The 19,946-nt window shown below is 40.0% G+C and overlaps 1 protein-coding gene and 1 long non-coding RNA gene across 6 annotated transcripts in view; one reads left to right on the top strand and one right to left on the bottom strand.

The window, feature by feature from the left end:
* Positions 1-19,946, bottom strand: part of TMEM117 (transmembrane protein 117) — a 277,135-nt gene that overhangs the window by 172,046 nt on the left and 85,143 nt on the right. The window lies entirely within an intron of this gene.
* Positions 1-19,946, top strand: part of LOC144583315 (uncharacterized) — a 71,383-nt gene that overhangs the window by 14,907 nt on the left and 36,530 nt on the right. The gene's annotated exons all lie outside the window — the stretch shown is intronic.

Below are 19,946 nucleotides of genomic sequence, written 5' to 3'. Positions count from 1 at the left end.
GCAGTGGGGACCCCCAGGGAGGTCTCCCAGGGCTTGCCTGCCACCATGGGAGACCTCCATGGGGGTCCTTGCCCCTGCGATCGGCGCCTTTGGAGCTCTCAAAGGGCTTCCTCCGATGTCGGGCAGAAAGCCCTCTGAGAGCCAAAAAGGCAGGGAGAAAGGGCAAGAAATTTGAATTTCCAGCCCTTTCTCTCTGCCTTTTTGCCTTTTGAAATGCTGGAATGAATTAATTCCGTTCCCATGCATTTCAGTGGGAAATGGTACTTCCACTCACGAACTTTTCGAGGTACAAACGTTGTTCCAAAATGGATTAAGTTCGTAAGTTGAGGTACCACTGTAATTTATAACCTTATAGAAAGATCTTTTGGGAAATATAAATACATTAAATATAGGTTTTAGGATTCCACATAATTGTTAGGTAGTAGAAACTGGGTATCTGGCTGTGGAGCCAGAAGTTGGGAGTACAGATAGGGATATTCGTATACAAATACGAATATCCCCTGCACAGGTGGAAATAATGAGTGCTGCCACTCACAATTTTGCCATTGCTGCCGGCTGTGTGGCAGCTTCCTATCATGCTGTTCTCCACAATGGATTAGCTACTCTCCGACCTAGCAGAGAAGTTTGTCATCCCGCCTCCTGCCAGGACTGGGTAATGGATTGCGGACAATGGCACGATAGGAAGGCACTGCGGAGCCGGTGGCAGCAGCAAAATTGTGAGTGGACAGTCCAGCCCCATGGGGCCGGACCCTCATTATTTCCACCTGTGCGAGGATATTCTTATTCGAATACGAATACCCCCATCTCTGGTTTGGAGTTCAATTCTCCACTATGCCTCCTTGACAAGGGGCTGGACTCGATGATCCATAGGCTGTCTTCCAGCTCTGCAGTTCTAAGATGATGACAATAATGTCAGGTAGAAAGTTCTTAGGGTAACAAGGATAGTGAAAACATTGATAATAATAATAATAATAATAATAATAACAGTCATGTGCTATCAAGTCATAGTTAAGATGCCGTTTGTATCCTGAAGATGGCCGGATGTAATTTCCTGTCAAAAGCATGATCTTTTGTTGTGTTATTAAAATTTTTACTTGGAAGCTGAAGCCATTAATTTGGGGGGATCAATTCAGTCTGTTTGACTGGACTTGGTCAACTTTTATTATGCTCCAAGGAAGTAAAAATGTTTTCAAATAAGAAACTGTTTATAGTAAAAAGAAAAGGAAAACTATTGGTAAGAATTATAAATATACGGAGATAGGACACAAACAACAAACAAGGCATTCATCGCATCATCACAACTCCACATTGCTTTGGGCACCAGACATAAAAGAACAACATTCATGTAGCAGTGCAGCAGGAGGCTTTGCTTCCAGATGCTGAAACTCACTTAAAAGATTTGGTGGGTGAAAATATTATTTATTATTGTTTTCTGTATGTATCCAAATATGATTAAAAGCTAAGACAGTTATTAATATATTTTTACTTTTAACATCTTTGATATTTTAATATGCATAAGAGTTAAAGATTACTTACAGTTATAACGTCTTTATTTTTAAATGATATGTTTTGGAGAAATATTCATTGCTGTTTTAATGTGCCTTTTTAAGCTATTAAGCTCTTTCATTTTTAGATTCAAGCAATTTTAATCTGTCTGCAACTGAAGTTTACCATCTGAATGCCTACAATTTCTCATAGTTGTGAGACTATTTTGATGGAAATCATACCTGTAACTTTTACAAGTTGCAAGTTAGGATTTTAAGTATTTCTGCCTATAGTTTTTTCACAGCTGTTTCACACACACACACACACACACTTTAGGGTTTTACAACAACTCTGAATTGTGTACATATGGAACATGGAAGCAATGTAGATAAATCGAGCTTGCAAAATTAGACAAGCTGAAGTTGCTTGGAATTACTGCAACAATGAAAGGATGTATACCTTGTTACTCAGATGCATGTTGATTTGATTGTCTGGTCTCATTCTGGAATTAGCCTTTTATTGGGATAAATTCTAGCTGTGATTAATACAAGTTTCTGGTTTTCCCCCTAGAGGTCTATGAAATTTTGTAGGACTCCTAGAGGAGGGGACATTCAGGCACATTAGCCGGAGAGACTGGATAAAGATAAACAAATTGAAATAAAATTCAGACTCTACAATGGTGCTATGAGCTAGGAAGCGTTACCACCCAGGGACAGAATCCCATCTTATTCTGGTTGGGGTTGCACTCCTTAAACAAGCTAATCTATACCTGAGTGTTCTCCTGGACTCTGCTGTATTGTTAGGTGTCAGATCAGCTATCAGTTACAGCCAGGAGTTTGCCCACATCTGGCTGGTTTGTCAGTAAGATACATCTGTGATACAGACCAGACCTGGCCATGGTTCTACAGTACATATGTATACTAATTATACCTCGAGTGGACTACTGTGATCTTTCGTATGTGCAGGGATGTCCCTAAAAACACTTGAATATGTCATGTGATACAGAATGCTGCTGCTAAATCTTTGACTAGGACGAGGTTTTTGAATCATACAACCTCTCTTTTTTTGCATCTCCTGTTGGTTGATTTCTGAGCCTTTTTAAAGAGGCTATCTACTGCGTGCTGGCTGGGAGATTCTGGGATTTGTGGCAGAAAAAAAAAAGCATTTTCATGCCCTGGACACAGTTTGTGGCAATATATATCTGTGGTCAACAGCATGTGGAATTCAAATAAGATTCCACGGGGAATAAAGGACATTTTTCTTAAATAAGTTTTTGACTCACCATATGAATTTCATATATGTGATTTTGTGTTTTTTTGTGTGGTGGTTGTTTTGTTTTTGTTTTTTTGTTTTTTGCTGCCATTAGGTTGCTGTAAATAGTTTAAATCAGTGGTTTTTAACCTTTTTGAAAGAAACGCCCCCTTGAGCTTTTGAGGAAGTTATCATCGCCCCCCCTCCCCGTGGTGATATCTTTTTTATTTATTTATTTATTTATTTATTTATTTATTTATTTATTTATTTATGACACTTAAATCCAATGACCCCTGAAAACAAAATTAAATTCCAAGAAAATGAAATGCCCCCCAAAAGTAACATTTAATGATTTAGTTGCAAGTGAATTTTAAGACGCAAAAAGAAATATAAAAAGGGCATAAAAACAATTGCAGGAACTAAAAATTTCAAGACAAAAAATCTGAAACTAAATTAAAATTGGAGGAAAATATATATTCATGCACACTGTAAAAAGGCTGCAGCCATCTTCACAGGTTTGGCTTGCTCCAGTGCCCCCCTACCGCCCCCTTCTGCTCCAGCGCCCCCACGCTGCCCCTTTTCGTTCTACCGCCTCCCTGAAAAATGAAATCGCCCCCTGGGGGGCATTATCACCCAGGTTAAGAACCACTGGTTTAAATGACTAGCTGTTTTTCAATACTTTCAAAAATATCTTATAAGCCACTTTGAGCTACTCCATTTGGAGGACAGAGAAAGCAAGCAAGAAATTCCTTCAATAATGGGCTTCAATCAAACATAATGCTAGCAGAGTGAAACTGCCCTCCCCCCCCAATGCAATCATGCTGAATTCCATTGTTATGCAAGCACCCGAGCAGCTTGCACAATCACTTGGACAACTGCAAGCTCAGCTGCTTGCACAACTGTTGTGCAACGTCTGGTTCCATTCTTTCCACAACCATCTGCACAGCAAAAGAAATACTGGATTCCAGACTAGCTCTGATTCTGAAACTGCTCCTCCACCAAAGAGCCTTATTTTAACACAATGACAGTGTTAGATACAGGTCTAAGGAATGGTCGGAATTAGAAGAAAAATAAATAATTGTCATTCAATCCACATCTTGCAATCTTGGAGTTGATTAATTGTCTTGTCATGGTGAAGGAATGAAGTTGACTTAAAGTGAACTTGAATTAGATGAGGCTGTTATTTGTAGTCCTTATGTCCTCATGCTGGAAGGAGAATACAACTGATTATTATTGATAGGAGCTGGCATCTTCCAGGCACTCAAGCTGTAGCTTTCAGTCTCCAGATCAGAAGTGTTTGCCACCAAGGGTAATTTTATGAAATGGTTGCAGTATTTTCTTTTCTATTAACTGTCCCCTCTGTATCTATTTAATCCAAAGTCCAGAATACTTCCAATGGACCTGTTTATTATTCCCCTTACTTTTCACAGACTGCATCTGATGTTGTTTGTCATAGTGTCAACCATGAACATTTTGTCATAAATCTTGCTCTGCTAGGATGGTGCAGAAATGATGTTCGAGAAACACAAATCTGAAGTCCACCTTCTAAATACAGAACAAGTGCCATTTTTAAGATTTTGCCATTAAACCGTAATTGGATGTTAGATCCACTGAAATGAATGGGACCTATTTCCAAATACTTATATTGGATATCTCAGCGCAGTGGAGCCATTGGCCATAGACCTAGTGGATGCCAGCTGAATTCTCCACTATGCCTTCCGGGAGAAGAGCCAACCTGTGATGCCTTAGAAAAGCTGCACAGTCCCAGAATACCACTAGACATAGGGACTGGTAAACCATTTCTGAATATGCTATACCTAGAAGACCTTGAGATGTCTTCTCAAACATCAGAATTCCTTTAGCAGGACATAATTATTATCATTATATATTTTAGCTAGCTCCCCCGAGACATCCCTCAAACAGAATGCACACTGGAAAGTCACCAAGTACACTGGATAGTTGGAAGGGCTAACTGGAAAGGGACGTGCGCACACAGAGAAGTCCCACCCCAATATCCTCATCTTTGTTGGGAAGGATATCTGAATGGAGATTGTACTCAGCTTTGCTTAAATGCAAGTAGAAGCCTTCATACAACCAGGAAACTCACTTTATAAGTAATACCTGACGCATGGTAGCTTCTAGTCAAGTTCAAGTGAATGCAAGGAAAATATGCCCTTCAGCTTTCCGTGTTCTATAAGAACTTAGAGGAGGGTGATGATGGGTTTCAGACCATTTTAACCCTCATGTGAGCAGGCAGAATACTTGGTTAGGGCTTTAATTGGCAATCAAAGTTGCTCAGACTTGCTCAACACATTAATGAACAGCATCTTTCTTTTAAGCACAGTATCTAAAAGACATAACACATCTGTTGCAAATCATTAATTCATTCCAACAGGATTTCCTTAACAGCATCATGTAACTAATTTAGCTAGCTTCCCTAAAATAACCTATTTGATGAGATTAGGGATTTATGGGCATATGCAGAGTCAGAGGACATTATCTCAGATTTACTACGGCATCCAGAGAGGTCTCAGTGGGAGTTATTTACTTTTAAACTAATTATAATCAATAATTTGTGCAGCTTCAGGCTAACTTAATCTAACAGGATGGGTCAAGTGCCAAGAGAAATTTTTTAAAAACAAAAAGACTGTGTTGCAGGATTCAAATATAAAGGTATGCCAAGTTCTAATTTCTTAATACTTTTGGTAAGGAAGCTTTGCAAATGTAAATAAATGCTAATAATGTACCCTTTCCTGCATTCAGCAACAGCCAGCCAAATCCAAACATCAGACCTGGTGTGTGTCACATGGGATTTTTAAAGATACACTAATGTACAATGTTCTGTATTCTAAATGTTAACCAGATATATGTTGACCTCTCTGGATCCTGGCCTCACCACAAAATGACTACTTTGTTCCATTACGTTTATCCCACAGTTCAGAAACACAAAGGACATTTTTCTCATCTCATGACAAGGGAAGAACAGATAGGACCTCAGACTTTGTGGTGGCCTAGGCAGCAGTTTTTCTTCTTCCACATTCTTATTTTTCTTCTGCTTCATTTTAATCTAATTATTTCCATCGAATTTATAAAGGCATGTATGCATGTTGGTAAATTCTTATTTTAAAAAAGGAATGAAACAAGATGGGCTTTCAATTCCTACTTCAAACAAGCAAAATCTAAAAGCTGTGTCTATAATAAGAAAAAAGGCCACATTCTGGAGCATGTTACAGACTGAGAAAGATCACAGAAAGGGCAAGCATGCTGAGCATAAGCAGAAAGCATGAGATCCTAGTGCCTTATCTTTTGTGGCTTTTGTGACATCATGCCGTCTAACTCCAAAAGCCAAATTCCTAATCCCAGGGCTCATCACCGTGGCATCATCCAAACAAGAGGGCCTGTCGCTTTATAAATTGATAAATTGAACTAACTCATGTTTCAAGCTTCCCTTAATGTGATCATCCAGAATCTTCTTTAGCATAAGTACTGTTCAGAAAATATATCCTGGGTCAGCTCTTTTAGAAGCAATGAGTTGGGAGCCAGACTATGGCAGCAGGTGCCATATTCAATATACTCAGTATATCAGTTGAACATTGCACTGAATGAATGTATGGGTAATTATATTAATTTATTCCAAATATTTACACATTGCTCTTCAAGCTGTTTACTTTTGGAAAAACACTATGCAGTGGTGCCTTGACTTACGAACGCCTTAACCTACGAACATTCTGAGTTATGATCAACTCCATTCACATAATTTTGTTTTGACTTGCGAATGGAGCTTTGATTTACAAACACAAAAAGGCAGGGGGAAAGGGCAGGAAATTCAAATAACTAAGGGTAGGCGGCGACTAGGCTGCTTCTTTGTAGCTCTTTCGCCCCGGCAATTAGAGAATATGCGATCCGAGGAGGCTGCCTACTAAGGTAAGGTGCTGCTTTATACTTTTTAAAACTGTCCTGGGTATTTTTGCAACATAGTTATGGCTAAGGGGTTATGTTTCTCTGCTGTGATGGGTCTGGGGGGGGTTGTTTGTTTTTTTGTTCCTCCCCCCATTTCCAATGGGGGTGGTTGGTTGCTTTTTGGAGTGTTTTTTCCCATTTCTGATAAGTCTTGGGAGGTTGTTTGCTTTTTGGAGTTTCCCCCCATTTTTGATGTGTCTTGCATACTTCCCTTGCTTTTTTGCTTCATTCTCTTTGCATTTCTGATCTGCTCAGTTTGTTTTCTGTGCTTTTGCAATGGTTCCTGCATGCTTCCCTTGCAAATCAGAAAAGTTTTTGCAAGGATCTGTGCTGGCTTGGTTTAAAATGTGTTGGTGTAAAATGTGTGGGTTTAAAATGTGTGGGTTTAGCATGCGTTTTAGACTCCAAACTCTCTCCCTCCCCCATTGTCTTCTGTGTGTGTGTGTGTGTGTGTGTGTGTGTGTGTGTGTCTCCCTCCTTTCCTTCCCATTTTTAACCTAAGTCATCTTAAGTTAAAAGAAGAAAAATTCTTCTTCTAGAGCATATGTTCTTAACCTTTGTTACTCCAATGTTTTTGAACTGCAACTCCCAGAAACCCCAGCCAGCATAGTTGGTGGTGAAGGCTTCTGGGAGTCGCAGTCCAAAACTCCTGAGTAACCCAAAGTTAAGAACCAGTGTTCTAGAGGATGGATTAACCGATTTTGCAAACCGTGCCTTGACATAAGAACAAAAAACAGCCAGAATGAATTACAGTGGTGCCTCGCTTAACGACTGCACCGTATAGCGATGTTTCCGTATAGCGATCCCTTTTTCGGGATCGCTATACGGAAACATACCCGATCTTCGCAATGGGGAAAACCCGCATTACGAAGATTGGGTATTGCGGTGGCCATTTTGGAGCCGCCGAACAGCTGATCGGCGGTTCCAAAATGGCCGCCGGAAGCCCGGAAATGGCTGCTGGCAGCCGTTTTCGCGCCCTGCCCTCGCTTAGCGAAGGCGCGAAAATGGCTGCCAGCACCTGGAATCCTCGCTGAACGGGTAAGTAACAAAGGTATTGGAACGCATTAAATGAAGTTTAATGCGTTCCAATACATTTCCCCTACCCATTTAGCGATGATTCCATATAGCGAGGGTTAATCCGGAACGGATTAACCTCGCTATACGGGGCACCACTGTAATTAGGTTTCAATGCATTCCTATGGGAAATGCTGATTTGACTTATGAACGTTTTGACTTATGAACACCATTCTGGAACGGGTTAAGTTCATAAATCAAGGCACCACTGTATCATACAAAAGTATTCCTATAAGTCATTGGGTTGGAGCACCAAGTTGCAGAGATGAAGAGGGGGAGTTAGAATCCCCACTGTGCCCCCCATTCTGCAGGGGCCAGCTGAGATCCTCTGGAGCATATCTGGTTGGCAGGTTTGGGTGCCTTGTCATCTGCTGCCTTGGGCAACAGCACACTCTTAAAATGTCATCAGAAGGGAGAACTGGTAAACCACTTCTGTGTATTTTATACCTAGAAAGCCCTGAGAGGGTGACTATACATGGATACACAATTTGTATCATTTTTTAAAAAAACCTCACATGATAGTGTTATTGAGAAGCAATCAAATCAACATCAGCTGCTACCACCTGCTTACTGGTAAACAGGAATTGAATTCTCCTATCTAAATGAGCAAGTACTATATCAGTGTCTCCTGAATTTGCTCAGAGAAGGCAATCCGTTAGCACAGAGCCACCACTGAAAAAAATTTCACCATAGAGAGGCTTCTGAACCTTGTTCACTACAATCGATTTTACCACAGAGATTAGGAAACAGAGATTTATGTCAGAAGGTAGTGTTTTCTGTTCATGCAGTTCTTGAGAGAAACATAACGCCTTCCCTTCTGCTAATGTTCAACACATTCTGCACACTTTAACTCTATATATACATGTGTAGTGAAACCACTGCAACAAAAATATTCAAAAGTTTTTGGGACCAGTAATTGTCATTACCATACACTGACAGGCCTCTGTGTAAGCAAATGGGCTCAGATTTAAATCTGGTTATTTTTAGGATTAAACTAGACATCACTTTTTTTACATGTTTTACAGATATGTTCCCTCCAAGGCATAAAAGGTTTGTGTTTTCCACAGTATATGATTTTCCAAACCTATGTGTCTTCCATTTAGTGTGCACTGTTTCATGATCTGTCACTGGAAAGTAAACATGAGCTTACCTTGAGAGTCTATGGGATAATGAATGTATCTCTGAGGAAATTCCATAGTGGGAAGGAAAAAGTGGTAAACCATAAATAATCCACATTCCCTTTTAATGTTCAGTTTAACCTTCAATGAGCTAGTCAAGAAATTTGCTCAGTATTCTAGGATAACACTGCATATTATTGTGCCCAGTGAACTACTGATCTCACTCCACATGAGAGCAGCTTATTATATATTTTACCTCTGCACTTTCATTAAGACTGACTACTACATTTAGGAAAATGAGGGAAAGGAATGTGGTGGGAAAACATGGAGGTGCTAAAAGATAAAAGAAGAGGATGCAAGCAGTAAGAGGAAAAGCCACTGCCACAACTCTAAAAACAAGGAAACAATGGCTCCCAAGAATAGATGTGAAAAACAGAGGAAAAACTCCTGTTTTCAGTTTAATTTTGTCTCATTTCATCATTTCTTCTTCTTTTTGTTACTATATGAGAAGGGACCATGTCACTGGCAAAAAGATTGCCAAAGGTTTGTATTCCTTCTTTTTATACACTGTGCATGCCTAACTTGTCTCATGAAATATGTGTTTAAAAAAAAAAAACAGACAAAAAGTACATGGGATTTTGGAAAGCGGAGTGAAATGATACATGGTGTCTCTGTCCTTACAGATCCATGTTTAAGGCCTTTGCAGATTAATTGGATTCATAGAACTGGGCTACTATCTGAAATCTGGAGCCGTGTTGGAGGCAAAAGCAAGCATAAAAGACTTTTCTGTTCAGATTTGGATATGAAGGACCTTAATTTGGAGCAAACGCTACAGCATTCCATTGATTCCAAATACCTCATGAAAAAAACAGTGTTGGAACACACAAGAAATGTTTTCTCCTGGGCAGGAGAAAATGGAGAGGATATTATTCACTATGGATAAAGTACATCTGTCAGGATAGCTTCCACTGCCTTTGTAAAAATAAAATTCAAGAGAAAAATCCAATGCCAGGCATGCTGATTGACAACCTCTCATGGTGCATATCTGCTGATGTTGATGGTGTAAGTTCTCTTTATGCAGCTTCTTCAAACATCCTTTCAAAGTGTGCCTACCATAGTACATGATGTAAATTAAGAATGCACTGTTCTTTGACATCATGAACGCTTTGTTAGGCTGTTGTTAGGTTACTTCAAAGCCCTCACCTCTGTAAAAAACTGAATGTTCTAAAAAAACTGGTGTTTGTATCAGAGAAGGAGTATAATGCAGAAAAGTCAAGGTCTAATTATACACTTTCCTTTTTTTATTATTTTATGTAAAAAAAACCCCGATGCCAAATAAATAATTGGATAGGAAAATAAGGGTAAACTCCACATCCCTGTGGAATTTGCCCTTCTTTGGAGTCAGGTTGAACCTCATTCAGGATGCACATTTTGCATGAGCTGATTAAAATACTGTATATAACTTCAAAGTAACTTTATGGTTATTGATGCAATCCAATTAAAAACAAGCTGATTTTTCCACTAACTAGAATGAATCTTATACCACAATCCATGCTGGTATGAACTGAGATGTTTGCAAGCAATGAAAGGTAGAATAATTTATGCATGAAGACTATTTTAGGCTGCATTAAGAGAAGTAGTCTCCAAATTCTGTTAGAATACTAGCCCCCCCCCCCCCCTCTATTTGGCACTGGTTAGGCCTCGTCTTGAGTACTGTATCCTGTTCTGGAAACCAGGCTTTAAGAAGGATGCAAATTTACTGGAACAAGATTACAGGAGGGCAAGAAGGATGATCAGGAGACTGGAAACCAAGCCCTGTAAGTAAAGACTGGAAGAACTGGGCATGTTTAGCTTTGAGAAAAGAAAAGGAAGGGGAGATATGATGGCACTTTTCAGATACTCGAAAGGTAGTCATATAGAGGATGAGCTGGGTCTGTTCTTGATCAGCCCAGAGTTCAGGACATATAATAACAGGCTCAAGTTGCAGGTAGCCAGATTTACATTGAATATCATGAAAAACATCTTATCTATTAGAGAAGTGTGGCAATGGAACCAATTACCTTGGAACATGTTAAGTGCTCCAATGCTGGCAGCATTCAAGATAAAATTAGACAACTATCTGTCAGATATGCTTTAATTTGAATTCCTGCATTGAATGGGCAGTTAGACTCAGTTGCCTTATAGATACCTTCCAACTGCATTATTCTATGATAATTGCAGCCATTTCCTTATGATTGAGTCATAATTCTCTAAATGATGGCTTCACTAAATGATGGAAGAGGAATATCAAACAATTTGTGCTGGCTTGTGTTGTCCCTCATGCTCTGTTGCGGGGGTGGAGGTCATGCTGAGGTGGATAGGAGTAAAGTTGTATTTAGTATCAGAGGGCAGGATTTGTAGCATTCGGATTCTTTCATCAATGGTCAAAATGCCAAGGAAGGAAGAAAAGAAGGAACAAAGGCTTCTCCAGACATCCTTAACTGATGATACTAAGAAACATGTTCTTGGAACTGTTTATGAAATGGACATAGTCCAGTCCTGGCTTTCTGAAAACCACAGGCACTTATATTTCCACATATATTTCCAAATTAGAATAATAGTAACTTACAATCATTCTTAGTAGACAAGAAATATTCATGTGTGGAGAAAGGAAGTGTTCATAATCTAACAATTTAACAGATGGCACTTTAAATTAGCCACAGCTACAGAAATGTTTAAGTCCCTTCAGACTAACTAAAAGAAACTATGCACATATCAAAATGTGCATAGACCAAAATGTAACTTATTGGCTCCCTGTGGAACCAACAAGCCTTGAAGAAAAAACATTTCAAAGGATTCCCATGGTGGTTTGTTTTCCATCTTTTCTTGGTGTGCTCCATATATACCAGGAAGAGTATCCCCTCTCTTTCTGTTGTTTAGCGGTGTGCTTACCTTTGCGTAAGGCATGCTTGGGGAAATCATAAGATATGCAAAAGCATATAACACATTGAAATGTTCAACCCGACAAAGGAAGCAGCAATGCAAAAGCTAAGAAAATCGAGAACTGCGTGTGTGGAGGTTCCCATACCAGACAAGGGAAACTTTTCCAAGGTTTTTCTTAAATGGAGGAAAGATGGGTGAGTGGCACTTAATTCTTTTTTCTCCTCCTGCTACCCTTCTAAACAGAGAAATAGTGCTTTCAGCCACAACTCCTCCAATATAGATCTGGGTAAACAAAGTTGAAAAGGGTTTCTTAATGTTCCCTTTACTTTAGATGCTTTTTGCCCACAAACATGCTGGCGCAAGGCTGGTGTAAAGTTAGCAGAGTCTTGCCCAGTCCAGGCAGTCCAAATAACTCACACATACAGGCAGCTTCTCCCAACACCAAAGTATATTTACAGTATATACAGCAGTTCCAACAGGCAGCATGAGAGGATGACATCCAAGGAAGAGATCCGATACATCTTCAGTACATCTTCATACATATATACACATACATATTTGCATACAGCCAATCACTGCAGATATTGCATCATCCATGACTCAGCATTCTGCATGACTCAGCATCTTGCATATCTGTGCAAACATGGCTGCTAATTAATACAAACCTTGTTCTGTCTCAGGTTTGGAAATTATCCTTGACAAAACAAGATTTCAATCCTGTTTTGTTCTCCTTTTTTAAAGCCCAATCTGTTTAGCCAACCAGTCCAACAACATACTGGGCATGTAGTAAACCAGACCTTTACTCACACCATTGCCATCATTATCACCCCAGCCCTGCCAGAGCAGAGAAAAATGTTTTGGCCCATGCCACCTCCATTTTGAGTTGCCTGGGAAAAGTATCCTCCAGCTACTCTATCTGTGGGTCCTGTGAAGTTAATCTGGCTGGAATGGTAGTGCTCTGACTGAGTTGCTGGCTAGATCTACCCATCTTTTTAATTTTCCAGAATGCCCCCAAATTATTCTAGTTTAGGACTTCAGTGAGAAATTCAAAGGCTAGTGAGATACAACCACCTGGCAATGCGATGGCTTTAAGGCCAGTAAAAATGTTTAAGCAATGCTATTAGCTGAGGATGGAGGGAGCAAGGGAAAGGGAAAGGAGGGGAGGAGGGATGGGTGGGGAGAGGGAGAGGGGACAAAGAGGAAAAGGTGACAATCCAATCTTACATTATGGTTGCAATAAAAGCAGTTAACATTTCTTAATACATACTGTTTGAATACGAAGATCAAAAGCATAGTTAACAAATTTAATCAGTGATATGTTCGACAACTTAGAACTACGTATGTTTAGCTTAACGAAGAGAAGACTGAGGGGAGACATGATAGCATTCTTCCAATATCTGAAAGGTTGCCACAGGGAAGAGGGCATTGATTTATTCTCCATTGCATCTGAGGGTAGGACAAGAACCAATGGGTGGAAACTCATCAGAGGGAGATCCAACATGGAAATGAGGAGGAATTTCTGATGATGAGAACCACTAAGCAGTGGAACAGCTTGCCGCCCAATGTTGTGGGTGCCCCATTGCTGGAGGTTTCCAAGAAAAGATTGGACAGCCATCTGTCTGAGATGATATGAGGTTTCCTGCCTTGGGAAGGGGTTGGACTAGAAGACCTCCAAGGTCCCTTCCAACCGTATGAAGATTTTACGATCCTATGAACTTAAAACACATTTTTAGCATGATAGGTTGGGGTTCCTTAGAGAAAAGATATAGAGCTACTCATAATTTGGGTGCTGAAGTGCTATAGCTATAGGAAACACATCACAGAAAACAAAGGCACTCTGTTATAAAACATTCATCTCTAGGAGAACAGTTTAGTGGAAGTAATAAATTTATTTGTATATTTGTATACATTTGTATACAATGGTTTTTCCAGTAGCGATGTGTGAAATGGAGAGTTGGACCATAAAGAAGGCTGACCGCCAAAGAATTGATGCTTTTGAATTGTGGTGCTGGAGGAGACTCTTGAGAGTCCCCTGGACTGCAAAGAGAGAAAAAAACTAACCATTTTGAAGGAAATCAACCCTGAGTGCTCACTGGAAGAACAGATCCTGAAGCTGAGACTCCGATACTTTGGCCATCTCATGAGAAGACTCCCTGGAAAAGACCTTGATGTTGGGAAAGTGTAAAGGCAAGAGGAGAAGAGGACGACAGAGGACAAGATGGTTGGACAGTGTCATTGAAGCTACCAATATGAATTTGACCCAACTCCGGGAGGCAGTGGAAGACAGGAGAGCCTGGCGTGCTATGGTCCATGGAGTCACGAAGAGTCGGGCACGACTTGACAACTAAACAACAAATACATTGTATATGTGTAAGAGGAAAATTAAAAGGTACGTGGTGGCGCTGCGGGTTAAAACGCAGAAGCCTCTGTGCTGCAAGGTCAGAAGACAAGCAGTCATAAGATTGAATCCACGTGACGGAATGAACTCCCGTCGCTTGTCCCAGCTCCTGCCAACCTAGCAGTTCAAAAGCATGCTAGGTGGGGAGGCGGGGCTTTGTTACCGTGCTGCCAGTAGCTCCACAGAAGAGCTCTCTCTGGAACAACTGGAACCGTCCAGTCCGGGATCCCCCTTTTGAAATGGGGATCGAAGGAGAATCTAGGACAATTATCTCTGAAGCAGATGGTGAGCAGCAGAAGGAGAAGAATGGGAGGCAAACCCGGACTTCTTCCCTCTGAAGAAATCACCCAGCACGGATTGAAGCAGGAGCCATATTTGGCACGGAGCCATGAGTAACCCTTTACCGGGAGAGAGGAGAACAACCAATATAAGCTTAAAATATATAACAACTAAATAAGCTGAAGCCTTTGATTTATGAAACAGCCCCATTAAGCTGAAAATAAGAATGAAAATATTTGGCTGAAAGAAGAAAAGCAGCGGCGAACCTATCTTATCAGTCTGCCTCAAAAGCGAAACTAACTCTCCTCTCCAAGTGAACTCATAATATAGCAGGCTGATTTCAAAGCCGAGAGAGTGAGATGGAAAAATAAATCTTATGTTTCTGGAAAAGAATCCCAGACGGTAATGCCATCATACAGGATTTAAGAGACTTGAGTTTTGTGAATGCAGTTTGGCTGGGACAGGTTTCTCTTTGCCTTTTCCTGGACTCTGTGAACTGTTAATAACAGAATCTGGTGGTTCTCTGGAGAAGAAAGAAGGAGCTGACATGGTCGACTGGACTGTGGAGCATCAAGGGGTTAATGGAAAGATCATAAGACGGGCTTCAAGGACAACTACTGGACAGTATGAGACTGTGATTGTTGTTTTGTTTGTTGGGCTACGTGTGAGTCTGATAATAGAAGCTTGCTAAACTCGGGAGAAGAAGAAATAATTGTGCCACGGTTCTATTTGATTTTGAATTTGTTGGGTTAAAAGTTGATTTTTATATTATAATATTTCGAAAAGATTGGAGGGAGATCTAAGGGGAGGTTTATGGTTAGGGATTTGGATTGTTGATAAAACTGTGGAAACTGTTGAAGGATATCTAAGGGGCGATCATTGTGGTTAAGGGCATAGTATCATTTATACAAACCCCATTCATTGGAAAGCCTGAGATGGCCTCCAAAAATTTAAGACAACAAATGGAGACTTGGTCTGTTCAATCCCAAAGTTTTGGAACACTGGTACAAGAAATAGAAAAGGAATGGCAGATTACTATGCAAAAGACAATAATAACAGGGTTTCAGCAAGTGAATGAAGGTCTTAGCAAAATAGAAGATCTGATGAAAGTGATGAAAGAGGGGACATTAGATGCCAAACAAAACTTAAATGAAGCTGCACAAACTTTAGAACCGTCTTTATTGGGCATGACACCAGGTAACATAGATGGGATAGAGAGTTATCCAGTGACCTATGCAGCTTCCAAAATTAAAAAGAATTACATTAAAAATCTCAAGAAAGCAGAGATACTGAAACAAGAGAATCTTATTGTGAAAATATGAGAAGTGACAAAAATGGATATTCTGTCAGATGGGCTGAAAGACTGTTCAATTCAAAAGGAAACTGAACGATGGGATGTATTGTATAAATGGCTGCAGTTATCAGATAGTGTTGGAGTAACATAGAATTAAATTAAAATTAAATAAGATGAAAGCAGGGGGGTAATCGAACTGTGAAAAAGCAAAAAGTTGATTTGTTATTGTAATAGAGCATACATTGAAATGAGAACTTAAATCTGGAAGGCAGAAAATAGTAAAAAAGAGTAATCTGGAATTTTGATATGGCAATATATATAGAATGGATGTTAGTATGTTATTGTTTCTCCTCTTCCCTCTTAACCTCAATTCCCTTTTTCCTTTTTGTCACCCCTTGTTAAAAATAAAAAGTTTTTTTTTAAAAAAAGCATGCTAGGTGGGAAGGTAACAGTGTTCCTTGTCTAGTCATGCTGGCCATGTGACCACAAAAACTGTCTATGGACATACGCTGGCTCTACAGCTTGGAAACAGGGATGAGCACTGTGCCCTAGAGCTGGACATGACTAGACTAAATGTCAAGGGGTACCTTTACCTTTACCCAACAGGAAAATTAGGAAATAGATTCAAAACTATTGGATTAGATTATGCTCCTAAAGCAGCCATACCAATGAGCAAAATCTTTTGAGAAGGGTTAGGTAGTTTGCACAGGGAAAATCAATCCTCGGAGGAGATACTGTGTTTTAAATGTAAAAATAATCAAAACTGGCAGCAGCAGGGGGCAAGCAATGTGACTTGCCAGCTGTTCAAGAGCATAACACCATGAGATAAGAGCAGCACGCTTAGGTGGCAAAATGTTTCCAATATTGAGACTGCATTCCTTCAAAACTTCCTTGTGTTTGGCGTACAAATGACACCCATGCTTACTTCTCAGTGACAAATAATAAAAGAACAAACACAAGCAAATTTGCAAAATGCAGGGGTGCGGAACTTCATGGTTGGATAAACATTCAATGTTAAGAAAGGTGTGCTGGACAAAGTTGTCTACAGACTGGCATTTTCTTGGGCATGGATGGCACTGTAAACAAAAGACATGATACCCTTTCCATTGGGCCATATCTATACACACACACACACACAACTCTTGTTGCAAATCTGTTTTTGGTCATACTGTTGTTGTTGTTTTCATTCTAGGAAAGCATGTTGCCCTTAAATTCCCAGTTAAAAAACAGTGGTTTGGTGTAATCAGACAGAGGGTGAAGAGATCTATAACAAATTTTTCTCCTAATTACTTTTAAGGCATTTCTAATCTGCATAAACACATTGCTTTTCAGATCATAAAAGAGGATAAATACAAGAAACACAAGACAGATGTGGCTCATTTAAGCCGCTGTTTTAATGGGCACTTCACACTGCTCTCAATAGGTTAAGAACATTAAGAATAGGCTCCTGAACAGCATGGATAGTGACTCATATTTGTTACCTCCCCAGGAATTTGCTATAATAAATAAATAAATAAAATATAATGCCTCCTGATAAAAACAAGAAACTGTTGTACTCTGCAGCAACTAGATGGTCACAAGAAAAGTAAGTATATGCTTGGTCACACAGCCAAAAAACCTAGGATATGATTTGTGTTAAAAACTGTGCTGAGTTTGATTAGCATGGGCACAGGTATGGAAAGAGCGAGACCCACCAAAGGACGACTTGATTATCAAAAAAATATTAGAATGTGCAGAAATGGACGGATTAACAAAGAGACTAAAAGAACAAGAAAAATCAATTTATTATGAAAGCTGGAACCTATTCTATGAATGGTGGAAAATAAAAACTTCGTAACAAATAGAAAGTAAAGGAGTAAAATGAATAATATGGAGAAGATCTTGCCTAAAGAAATCCATTACTATACAAGACTGCTTGTCGGCTAAGCTTTACAATATGTATTGTTTTTTAGATATAGATATACAGTGGTACCTCGACTTATGAACGCAATCCATTTTGGAATGGCGTTCGTACGTCAAGAAGTTCGTAAGTCGAAGTACCATTTTCCACTGAAATGCATGGGAACGGAATTAATCCGTTCCAGCATTTCAAAAAATTACCTTTGGAGCTTTCAAAGGGCTTTCCGCCCGGCATCGGAGGAAGCCCTTTGAGAGCTCCAAAGGCAAAAAGGCAGGGAGAAAGGGCTGGAAATTCTTTATTTTATTTTATTTTATTTATATCCCGCCTATCTAGTCAATTAAGACCACTCTAGGCGGCTTACAACAAAATATAACAATATAATTAAAAACAATTTTATACAAGTGGAAAAACTTTGGACAAGATGGGACAGACACTAGGAAAACCCTTTGAGAGCTCTGAAGGTGCCGATTGTGGTGACAGGGACCCCCAGGGAGGTCTCCCATGGTGGTGGGCAAGCCCTGGGAGACCTCCCTGGGGTTCCCCACCACCATGATCAGCACCTTCAGAGGTCTCAAAGGGCTTTCTCCCCGACATCGGAGGAAGCCGTTTGAGAGCTCCGAAGGCAAAAAGTCAGTGAGAAAGGGCTGGAAATTCGAATTTCCTGCCCTTTCTCCCTGCCATTTTGCTTTCGGAGCTCTCAAAGGGCTTTCCGCTCAAAATCGGAGGAAGCCCTTTGAGACCTCTGAAGGCAAAAAGGCAGGGAGAAAGGGCAGGAAATTCGAATTTAGTGCGCAGAGCTGCGAAGGTGATGAACGGCTCCGTTCGCAAAAAAATGGCATTGACTTGCAAACGGACCCTCAACCTCATTTGTAAGTCGAGGCTCCATTCGCAAGCTGATGCCAATTTTTGCAAACGGAGCCATTCGTAAATCAAAAAGTTTGTGTGTAGGGAGGTTTGTAAATCAAGGGTTGACTGTATGCAGATACGTTTGTGTGTGTGTGTGTGTGTGTGTGTGTTTATTCTCCTCTGACTCATTTTATTTTCTTAGGAAGAGAGTTAAAATAAATAGCCACCAGAGCGCCGTTTATTTTAGCATGCTATTTTCTTAATTGACTTAAGCTCACTGTGAACCTTACACCCAGTTTTAAAAGGGAGCCTCTCCATGTATACCCAGTTTAAGAACACAAGTTGAACGTTTATAGTCTCCAAAATCGGTACATTAACAGAAGAAAATACACATTTCAATTACTAAGTAGAAACACAGGATACAAGTTAAAAAACCACATGACTCGAGTTGGCAAAATAAAAATGCTACATATTGTGGGGTGTGTTTTTTTTAGAAATGTAGAAAGGCCCTATGTGCAATTTTCAGAAACATGCTGATTTCATCTCTCTATGCTAGACCTGACCAACTTCTCTACAGTTTGAGTCTACTTAATACTTTGTTTTCTTTTTTAAAAAAAGAGATTGTTTCAGAGGAAATATGTCATTAGTCTGAAGAAATGTCATGTATTCTTGGTGTCACCTATTGGAACCACTGTCCCTGAACACTCCACAATATTTATGTCCTGATGAATTTTTATCAACATAGGAAACTATTCAAATAGGAAATGTGCTTTCTTTGATTGTACCAGTTTACATAGAAAAGGGAAGATACTGATGAATATCCAGAAGAAAAGATGAAGAAGCTTTGGCCATCTAGATCTTTGGATGGCATCTTCCACAATTCCTTACCACTTGCTATTCTATCTATTTGGTGTTGGTGGAAATTGTAGGACAAAAAGACAGAAAGAGCTATTGTTGCTCAAAAATGAGGCTCAGAAAAAGCTTTGTCAGGAATCACCCCAAGGTCTGCCCAGACTAGTAGAAAGATGAACAAGTGGTTCCTGGTTTTGGAGGCAAAAACATTGAAATGGGCCTTTTTCTACTTTGGGCATAGCATGAGATACCAGGATTCTCCAGAAAAGTAAAAAATGCTGGGAAAGGTGGAAGACAGCAGGAAAAGAGGAAGAACAAATACATGATGGACTGGCTCCCTAAACGAAGTTTGCAAGAGCTGAGCAAGGTGGTTGAGGAGAGGACATTTTGGAGATTGCCCATTCATAAGGTCAGAGGTGGCTTAATGGCACAGAACAACAACCCTGAGGCCAAAGACAAATATCAGAAGTAGCCCATGACTAGAAGAGGAAAATATTTAACTAATGTGTGCATCTGAGTCTTACAGCACAAACTCCTTTCACCTCTGGGATACTGCAGACTAGTTTG

This window comes from Pogona vitticeps, chromosome 5 (genome assembly GCF_051106095.1).
Source record: "Pogona vitticeps strain Pit_001003342236 chromosome 5, PviZW2.1, whole genome shotgun sequence".
Classification (NCBI taxonomy): domain Eukaryota; kingdom Metazoa; phylum Chordata; class Lepidosauria; order Squamata; family Agamidae; genus Pogona; species Pogona vitticeps.
This window is presented reverse-complemented; position numbering and strand designations above follow the sequence as displayed.